The sequence below is a fragment of the Heterocephalus glaber genome, unplaced genomic scaffold (genome assembly GCF_053883595.1).
Source record: "Heterocephalus glaber isolate CG9 unplaced genomic scaffold, H.glaber_assembly_v1.0 deba00001504, whole genome shotgun sequence".
Taxonomy (NCBI): domain Eukaryota; kingdom Metazoa; phylum Chordata; class Mammalia; order Rodentia; family Bathyergidae; genus Heterocephalus; species Heterocephalus glaber.
The window spans coordinates 27,368,042-27,378,404 of record NW_028258324.1 but is presented as its reverse complement, the minus strand read 5'-3'; the positions used below and the strand labels follow the sequence as shown (position 1 = coordinate 27,378,404).

The window sequence follows — 10,363 nt, the reverse complement described above, 5'->3', positions numbered from 1 at the left end:
TGAAATCAACTCACAACAATTGCTGGTGGGGCTATGGGGAAAGAGGAACCCTGCTCCACTGCTGGTGGGAGTGTAGACTGGTGCAACCACTGTGGAAATCAGTATGGAGAACTAGGAATGGAAGTCCCATTTGACCCAACTATTCCCCTCCTGGGGATCTTCCTCAAAGAATTAAAAGAATCATACCACAGTGATATATGTGTACTCATGTTCATAGCAGCACAGTCTGTAATAGCTAAAACTTGGAAACAGCCCAAATGCCCATCAACTGGAGACTGGATCAAGAAAATGTGGTTTTTTAATAAAATGGAGTACTACTTAACCATCAAAAATGAGAAATTAGAGACATTTATTGCTAAATGAATGCACATGGAGTCCATACTCTTAAGTGAAATAATCAGGGCACACATGTGTAAATGCAGTATTATTTCTCTGGTGTGAGAAACTGAAAGTGTAAGTAAGGACTAAAAGGTATAATAGGTAATGTGAAATAGGAGGAAAAGGGGCAAAGGGGAGGGGGAAGTGGGAGGGGTAGGGGAAAGGAAAGAAGGGAATGGAATTACTATGTGAAAATGAAAAAATGGAAACAAAGTCTTTGTAAATGGCGAGGGATGGAGGTGTTAAAGGGAGGGCAGGGGAAGGGGGAATAAATAAGAATCAAGAGAATATGTAAGGGTGCAAATTTCCAATGATGGAATATCATTATAGTGTACACCTAAAATGTACCAATAAAAAGATATAGAAAAAAATTTTTTATTGGTACATTTTAGGTATAATGACTTCCATCATTGGAAATTTGCACCTTTACATAATCACTCTTGGATCTTATTTTTTCCCCTTCCCCCGTCCTCCCTTTAACCCCTCCATCCCTCTCTATTTACAAAGACTTTGTTTCCATTTTTCCATTTTCTCACATTAATTCCATTTCCTTCTTTCCTCTCCCCTACTGCTGCCACTTCCCCCTCCCCTTTGCTCTTTTTCCTCCTATTTCACATTATCTATTATACCTTTTAGTCCTTATTTACACTTTCAGTTTCTCACACTAGAGAAATTATTCATTATTTGCACATGTGCTCCTATTTATTTCACTTAAGAGTATGGCCTCAATGTGCATTCATTTAGCTATAAATGTCTCTAATTTCTCATTATTCATGGCTGAGTAGTACTCCATTTTATTAAAAAACCACATTTTCTTTTTCCAGTCTCCAGTTGATGGGCAATTGGGCTGCTTCCAAGTTTTAGCTATTACAAATTGTGCTGCTATAAACATGGGTGCATATATATCTCTGTGGTATGATTCTTTTAATTCTTTGGGGAAGATACCCAGCAGGGGAATAGCTGGGTCAAATGGTACTTCCAGTCCTAGTTCTTTGCGGTATCTCCATACTGATTTCCACAGTGGTTGTACCAGTTGACATTCCCACCAACAGAGAAGAACCTTTCCTTTCTCCCTACAGCCCCACCAGCATTTGTTATTGGTTGATTTCATGATAGCAGCCTTTTTTTCTGGCCTGAGGTGGAACCTCACTGTTGTTTTCATTTGCATCTCTCAAATGACCAGTGATAGTCAGCATTTTTTCATATGTTTATTTGCTATTTCTGCTTCTTTGTCTGAGAAATGTCTGTTCATGTTTTCCTATTTTTACAAGTCTAGTTGAGCTTGGCATGGTGGCACATGTCTATAACCTCAGCATTTGAGAGGCTGAAGCAGGAGGATTGTCATAAGTTCAAACCCAGCCTGGAATATATATAAAGACCCTGTCTCAAAAAACAAAACAAAACTGGGCCGGGGATTTAGCTCAGTGGTTCCCCTGTCTGCCTCACAAGAGAAAGGACCCAAGTTCGATCCCCAGTACCAAAAATAAATAAATAAAAACCAAAACAAAACAAAAAAGAAAAAATGGTTGGTCTGTATATTTGTGAATGACTTATTAAAGTCCCCCACTATGACTGTACAGTAAATCCTGCACTTACAAACATTCAAGTGGCAAACTTTCACAGATATTAATGGACGTTGCATTTGGAACATTTGTACATGTGAACAAATCATGGAAGTAGCTCACATGTATGGCAGACATTTTCGCAGTTGTATTGCTCTGTGCTTACTGCACAGTTATAGTGTACAGTAGTACAGTGCTCAGTCAGAGCCCAGAACGTCCAGAAGCAAGAGGAAAAGCAGTGGTGATGCGAAGAGGACTGCTAGGAAGTGCAAAACAATACAAATTGTCAACAGTCTTTGTGTCACAGGTGTATAAGACTCATTGTGTTGGGCATATGAACAGATCCAACTTACAAATGTTTTCCCTGAACAGAACTCATTTGTGAGTCAGGAATTTACTGTATGGTGTCTATCTGTTCTTTTATGTCAAGTAGTGTTGTTTTATGTAATTAGGTATGCCAAAGTTTGACATATATATAATTTTTTTTTTGTACCGGGGATCAAACTCAGGACCTTGCACTTGCAAGGCAGGCGCAGTGGCACTAAGCTAAATCCCCAGCCCTGATGCATATATATTAACAATTGTTATGTCTTGTGGTGAATTGTCCTCTTTAGCAATTTATAGTGGCCTTTATCTCTTCTGACCAGCTCTGGTGTGAAGTCAAGTTTGTCAGATATATGTACAGCTGATCCTTCTTGCTTTCAGGCCCTGGCTGCTTGGAGTATTGGTTTGCATCCTTTCACTTTGAGTCTATGTATGTCTTTGCAGATGAGGCACGTCTTTTGTAGGTAACATATAGATGGGTTTTATTTTTGATTCAATCTGCTATTCTGTGTCTTTTTTTCTTTGCGGTACCAAGGATGGAACTCAGGACCTTGAGCTTATGAGGTAGGCGCAGTGCCACTGAGCTAAATCCCCAGCTCTATTCTGTCTTTTAATTGGAGGGTTAAGATGCATTAAGTGTTATTATTGAAAAGTATGTACTAATTCTCATCAGTATTTGGTTAATTTTTGTTTCTCAGTCATTTAACTACTTTCCCAGGGATTGTTTTTTCCCTTGGGTTCCTAGTTGTTGTTTTCCTCCTTGTCTCTATTTAGGACTTCCTCAAGAATATTCTGTAATGCTGGCTTGTTGGTCATGAATTTCTTTAGCTTATCCTTTTTATGAAAGATCTTTACTTCTCCTTTGATTTTTAAGGATAGCTTTAACAAGATATAGTAATCTAGGTTGGCTACTATTTTCTTTCGGGACTTGCAAATACTTCATTTTGAGCTCTCTTGGTCTTTAAGGTTTCTATTGTGAAGTCTGCCATTCTGATGAGTTATCCTTATAAGTAATTTGGCACTTCTCTCTAAAATCTTTTAATATTCTTCTTTTGTTCTCAGTGTCTGGCATTTTGACTATGATGTGTCTTGGGGAAATTCTTTTCTGGTCATGTGTGTTTGGAATTCTAAATGCTTCCTTTATTTGAGTATCTAATTATCAGATTTAGGAAAATTTTTATAATAGTTTCAGTGAACAGATTTTTCATGCCATTAGCTTGTACTTCAGCACCCTCTTTGAAACTGATGATTCTCAAGTTCCTTTAGAATTATATAGGACCTCTTTGATAATCTTTACCTCATTTCTTGTTATTATTTCATTGTCACTGACTGAATGTTTTACTGTATCTATTTTATTTTTTTGACTTTTATTATTACGTTTGCAGTACATAATGATTACACGTATATAATACATTTCAATTCTTTTTCGCCTTTCCTTCATCACCTTTTATTTTGCAAACATCAGATTCATTTATCTTGTAAGAACTTATAAAGGCAATAATAATACAGATGAAAAAACAGACTAAAAGACAAAAAATGTAAAATTTGTAAGACAATTGTACTAAGTCAAGGTACACTTTTAGATACATTGTCCATGCTGGATTACAATAACTCTTTTTCCTCTCTTTTCCCTATTCTCTCCCTCTCTCTCTCTCTCTCTCTCTCTGTTTTTCATATCAGAGAAACCATGTGATATTTAAGTCTGTGTGCCTGAGTTACTTCACTTAACATTATGCTCTCAAGGTTTATCCATTTTCCTACAAAGGACACAAATTTATCCTTCTTTATGGCACAATAGTACCCCTTTGTGTATAAACACCACATTTTCTTTATCTATTCTTCTGTTGATGGACATACAAGCTGTTTCCAAGATTTAGCTATTATCAATTGTGCTGCTATAAATATGGGTATGCATGTATCACTGTGGTATGCTGTCTTTAACTCTTTTGGGAAGACACCTAGAAGGTGAATGGCTGGGTCAAGTGGAATTTCTAGTTTTAGTTTTTTGAGGAATCTTCGTACTGTATTTCCAGAGTGGTTATATCAATTGACCCTTCCACCAACAATGAAGCCTTGGCAGTATTTGTTATTGGTTGATTTCTTGATGATAGCAATTCTTTCTGGAGTGAGATGGAATCTCAGTATTATTTTAATTTGCATTTCTCAAATGGCCAGCCATGTTGAACATTTTTTCATGTATTTATTGGCTGTTTGTATTTGTTCATTGGAGAAATGTCTATTCATTTCAGATGCCCAACTTTTGATTGCATCTTTAAATTTGGGGTGGTTTATGTTTTGAGTTCTTTATATATCTTACATGTTAGTCCTTTGTCTGAGGAACAGCTGACAAAAGTTTTTTCCCACACTGTGGGTTGTCTCTTCACTCTGTTGTGGTGGTTTCCTTTGTTGTGCAGAAGCTTCTTAACTTGATGGGATCCCATTTGTTGATTCTTGGTATTATTTCTTATGCAACCTGGGTTTTGTTCAGAAAGCTCACCTACACTTATGTCTTCAAGAATTTTACCTATTATATCTTCCAGCAGATTAAGTCATTCACCTTATCTTTAAGTTCTTATATTCTTCTGATTCATCTTGCCTACAGCCAAGATTTTCAATTGAGTTTTTTATTTGACTGAGGTTTTCATTTTCAGGATTTCAACTTGGTTCTTATTCAGAATCTCCATCTCTTTACTGGGATGGTCCTTCATATCTTACATTGCCTTTCTTAATTCTTCAGCTTCTTATTTGCTTTTTTGACCTCATTAATCATTTTAACTATCAGTTTTTAAAATTCTTTTTCTATGATCTTATCCACTTCAGTATCTGTGGGATCAGTTTTTGAGAAGTTATGGATTTTTTGAGGCACCTTGTTGCCTTGTTTTCTCATGATTCGTGTGTTTTTGTGTTGAAGTTTGTAGATTAGTTGGGATAGAAAGTTCTACCACTACTGTGGAAATCTCTTTACTAAATGGCTTTCTCCCTCTCATGTGCCCTTGGCTTTGGGTGTGACTCAGGAGGAAAGCACTCAGTCAACCTATTCAAAATACTAGGTTTAATCCCTAGCTGCACTGCATTACAAAGAGGAACTATCAGTAATAACAATATCCAAAGAACCAACTGCATATTAACATGCAATTTAAAATGTGTTTTTAAAAGTCTTCTACTCTTCTACTAACATAGGAAGATAAAGAAACGGTAATAATATATGATAGAGTAGGAAAAAAAGAGAAAGAAGAAAAAAAAATTTTTTGGTTTTTGGTTACTGGGATCAAACTTGGGACCTTGTGCTTGCAAGGCAGGTGGCAGAATCACTGAGCTAAATCCCCAGCCCTAAAAAAATTTTTAAAAAAGGAAAGAAGAAAGAAAAGAGACTAAGTTTTAATGATAATATTTACATACCAGGAAAGAAGAAGGGAGGGAGAAGAGTTTTGAGAGTTTATATGAAGGAAAGGAAAGAAAGAAGAGTAGAGAAGGGAATATAAATGAAAAGTTAGAGAAGATATGGGGAGATTGAATCCAAATAATAAAGTAGCAGAAACACAAAGTTAGAAGACCCAAGAAACAACCCTTGGTGAAGAGAACCTAACAAAACTAAGTTAGATAATATAGAAACAAAGGGAATAATTAACACTCATACATGACTACATATACACACATGCCTCCCTCTCTGTATTAATAGAAAAAGAAGGAAAAAATAGGTTTTAATGGTAATATTTATATACAAAACAAGAAAGGTGAGGGAGGTGAGATTTGAGAAGATGTGAAGGGGGAAGGGAAGACAGAAGAGATTGGAGGGAATATAAATGGAAAGTGAGGGGCCAGGGATTTAGCTCAGTGTTCCACCACCTGCCTCTCAAGCACAAGGTCCCGAGTTCGATCCCTGGTACCAAATAAATAAATAAATAAATAAATAAATAAATAAATAAATGGAAAGTGAGAATACAGAGAAATTGATTCCAATTAATGAACTGACAGAAAAATATTTAACAAACCCTATGGTTTGGTGTGGGAGAATATAACATGATGTGGCTGGACACTATAGAAACAAAAGCAGTAACAAACATTTGTAAGCACTTATAAAACACATATCCTCAGGGCCAGGGATTTAGCTCCGTGGTTTTGCTGCCTGCTGCGCAAGCGCAAGGACCCGAGTTTGATCCCCAGTACCCCCCCCCCCCAAAAAAAAACAAAAAATGAAAAAACAAAACAAAACACATATTCCCCTTCTGGTACATATAAGAAGCAGCACCAAAAACAAAAACAGAATGCAGGTCCTATATTCTTCATTGTGGTAATATTTATACTGTAGCCAATTCTTGTATTCTGCTTGATGAAAAGGGAGAGGGTGAAAATCTTTTCATATTTCAGACCAGGGCTCTTCTCTGCTTTTATCCACAAAGGTCATTTATAGCAGGGAGGAGGCTGAACTCTGGCCCTGTAGGATTGTGCGTGAATACCGGTATAGGTCTGCTAGTGGCTGGTCTGGTTTCTACCTCCCACAAAACCCGGAGGGAGGGCATGGAAATCTGGGCTGTCTACTAAATCTGATACTCATGTAGTTAGTGGGCAGGTTCAGAGTGTGGACTAAAGCACCATATATTTATATATATACCATGCTTTTGGAGATTCTTTTAACCCAGAATTAGTCTCCTGCCAGCCAGGTCTAGGGGTCTTTCTCTTGAGCTCATGATTTTAGTTTTATCATGTCACAGTCACCTTTTACCTGGGCCCATGCTTTTATGATGAGCATCCATTTCCTCTACTAGTGTAGAGGCAGTTATGTCTTGGAGTTATAGAAAGTATGAGGATTTCCTTTTTTGGTTTAACACATAAGCATATTTTTAAAGTTACTTTCTTTTCCTTCTCTTCCTTCCTCAAGTGCTAGGGATCAAACACCTTCAACTTTATGGTCTTGAGCAATAAAACTATATTTTGATTTATAAATATATTTTATTATAGTGGATGGAATATGATTATCAATAAAAGTCTTTCAGGCTTAAGAATAAAATACATAACATGATGTTCAGTTTCTTACCCTCAACATGTGGCGATCATTTTCTGTTGTTGTTGGGTGGGGAGGGGGTAGTCTCTCTTGTGTACTTGACGATAATCATCAGTATTCCTGGTCTCTATCAATTGGATACTAGTAGTATCCTCCTCCAAGTTATGACAACTAAAAATGTGCCCAGATATTGCTGAAAGACGTCTGTGGAGGAATGGTTGAGAACTCCTGCAATAGGTCAAAATTTTGTTGTGTGTGTGTGGTGGAATCAAAAATGGGCATTCAAATAGAAAAAGAATCTCAGGCCATTACTGCCTGTCAAAGAAGAGTTTGTTTATTTTTGGATGATAATTAGTATCTATCTAGTCATCATGGAATTTAGATTCCATTTGATAAGCTTAAAAGCAAAATATAGCATGTCTTTTCTTCTTTTTAAAATTGAGGCATGTGATATATATTGTGACGTGCAATACAGTGGACTCTTGAGTTATGACTGGCCTGACATACGAACAACTTGGTTACAAATGGAATTTTAGTTTTAACTTACAAACAAATTCTTAAGTTACCACCCAAATGCCAGCTGCTTGTGGTTCCAGTTGGCCTCAGATACAGAGGTATCTCTTAAGGAGTTCTGGAAGGAATATTACAACATCTTTTTTCTTATATGGGGTTAATTGAGAAATCCTGGTCCAATGTCTCTCTAAGGTCACTGAGCTCTTCCTGGATACAGGAGAGAGACTTTGAAGGCTGTGTAGAGGAGCCTGAGCTTTCAAGACCAACTTGAGTTACAACCAGCCCTTAGTAATGAATTGAGTTTGTAAGTCAAAGGTCCAGTGTATAACATTGTTCTATATAAAGATACCATTTTTTTTAGATTGACAGTTTCATTATAGAAACAAATAATTGTCACAGTAAGATCTATACAGATACACAGAATTGTATTTACATTTATATAGGACAATATTTACATTTTAAGTTATATTCTTGAAATTAGAAAGTGAAGTACAGTTTGTTTTACAATAAAGGATAAAAATACAGAAGACAAAAATAGAATCAACAGTAAAAATACAACTATTCATCCTGGATTATAATATGTGAAAACTTTTTGTTAGAAAGCTACATCTTCTTAATCTGATTGTGCAAATCATCAAAATATGGATAATTCAGTGCCATTTTGTCAGAAATTCATTTAGCAGGATCATAGACTAACATTTTAGAGAGCAATTCCAAGCCATTTTCATCCAAATTTTTGGCATGGGATGCTAGGCTTCCTAGTTGCCACTTGGAAAATGTATTCTTATAGTCTTTTAAAGATTCTACTTCTGACCATACTTCATTATTGGGAGTGCCTAAAGCTCTGAAAATCCTGAAGAGTTGATCAATTTCTGAATCCTCATGGAAAAGTGGTTTTTTAGTTGCCAATTCTGCAAAAATGGTGCCCATACTCCAAATGTCAACTGGAGTAAAGAGTCAACCCCAGAAATACCTCTAGAGATCTATACCAGAGTGCTACTACCTCATGTGTATAAAATCTGATAGCTATCCCAAAAGCTCTAGCAAGGCCAAAGTCAGCCAGTTTAATTGTTCCTTTGTCGTCAATCAATAGATTTTGAGATTTTAAATCTCAGTGAAGAACACTTCTAGAGTGACAAAAGACAATACCCTGCAGGATCTGGTACAAATAACTCTTTACAAGTGATGAATCCATGAACTGCCCAGGAAGGATAGAATCCAAGTATTTCTTTTTTAAAAAAATTTTATTTTATTGGTACATTTTAGGTATACAATATAATGACATTCATCATTGGAAATTTACACCTTTACATAATCTCTCTTGGATCTTATTTTTTCCCCCTTCCCCTGCCCTCCCTTCAACCCCTCCATCCCTCCCTATTTACAAAGACTTTATTTCCATTTTCTCATATTAATTCTGTTCCCTTCCTTCCTTTCCCCTATCCCTCCCACTTCCCCTTCCACTTTGCCCCATTTTCTTCCTATTTCACATTATCTGTTATACCTTTTAGTCCTTATTTACACTTTCAGTTTCTCACACTAGAGAAACTATTTGGTATTTACACATATGTGTCCTGTTTATTTCACTGATGAGCATCACCTCAATTTCATCCATTTAGCTATAAATATCTCTAATTTTTCATTTTTTATGGCTGAGTAGTACTCCATTTTATAAACAAACCCCACATTTTCTTTTTCCAGTCTCCAGTTGATGGACAATTGGACTGCTTCCAAATTTCAGCTATTACAAATTGTGCTGCTATGAACATGGGTGCACATATATCACTGTGGTATGATTCTTTTAATTCTTTTGGAAAGATACACAGCAGGTGAATAGCTGGGTCAAATGAGACTTCCAGTCCTAGTTCTCTGAGGTATCTCCATACTGATTTCTACGAATTCAAGTATTTCTTGAGATTCATGGAAAGGAAATCGAAAATGAGAAATAACCTGGAATTTTGCATAAGCATATCTTGAAGACTAACTATATTTGGATGACAAAGTCCTTTTAATAGAGAAATTTCCCAAATTGCAGTACTAGGAACCCCTTCCTCTTCACTTTCCAGTCTGATTTTCTTCGTGGCTATCACTTGACCTGTACTTTTGTGTCTACCCTTATATATAACTCCATAAGTACCTTCTCCAATTTTCCCTTCTTTTGGTATAGTCTTCCATAGTTATTCAACAGGTATGATAGATCCCGGCATATCATCCCATGGCCACATCTCTCCTCACAGGACCTCCCAGTGCCAGCTTCTGAAGTCAAGTGCCACCAATTTTTAATATAGCCTAAATATTAAATTCTTTGCTCCTGTTAATTTTTATATTAATTTTTTGTCAACCTAAAATACGCAAAAGGGTAAATGATTATTCAAAATTCTTTCATTTATCTTTTTTTTCCCATAAAGTTTTTTGGTACATTTTAGGTATAAAATACAGTTACATTCATCATTGGGATCTTGTAACTTTACATGAGTATCTTGGTTCTTATTTTTTTCCCCTTCTCCTGCCCTCCCTTCACCCCCTCCACCTTTCCCTATTTGCAAAGACTTTGTTTCCATTTTTTTCCTTTTCTCATATTTCT

At 36.3% G+C, this 10,363-nt stretch overlaps 1 pseudogene; it reads right to left on the bottom strand.

Annotated features, from left to right (window-relative positions):
- Positions 1–8,382: 8,382 nt before the first annotated feature.
- On the bottom strand, positions 8,383–10,030 carry LOC101698511 (cyclin-dependent kinase 1-like; annotated as a pseudogene).
- Between the last annotated feature and the right edge of the window lie 333 nt (positions 10,031–10,363).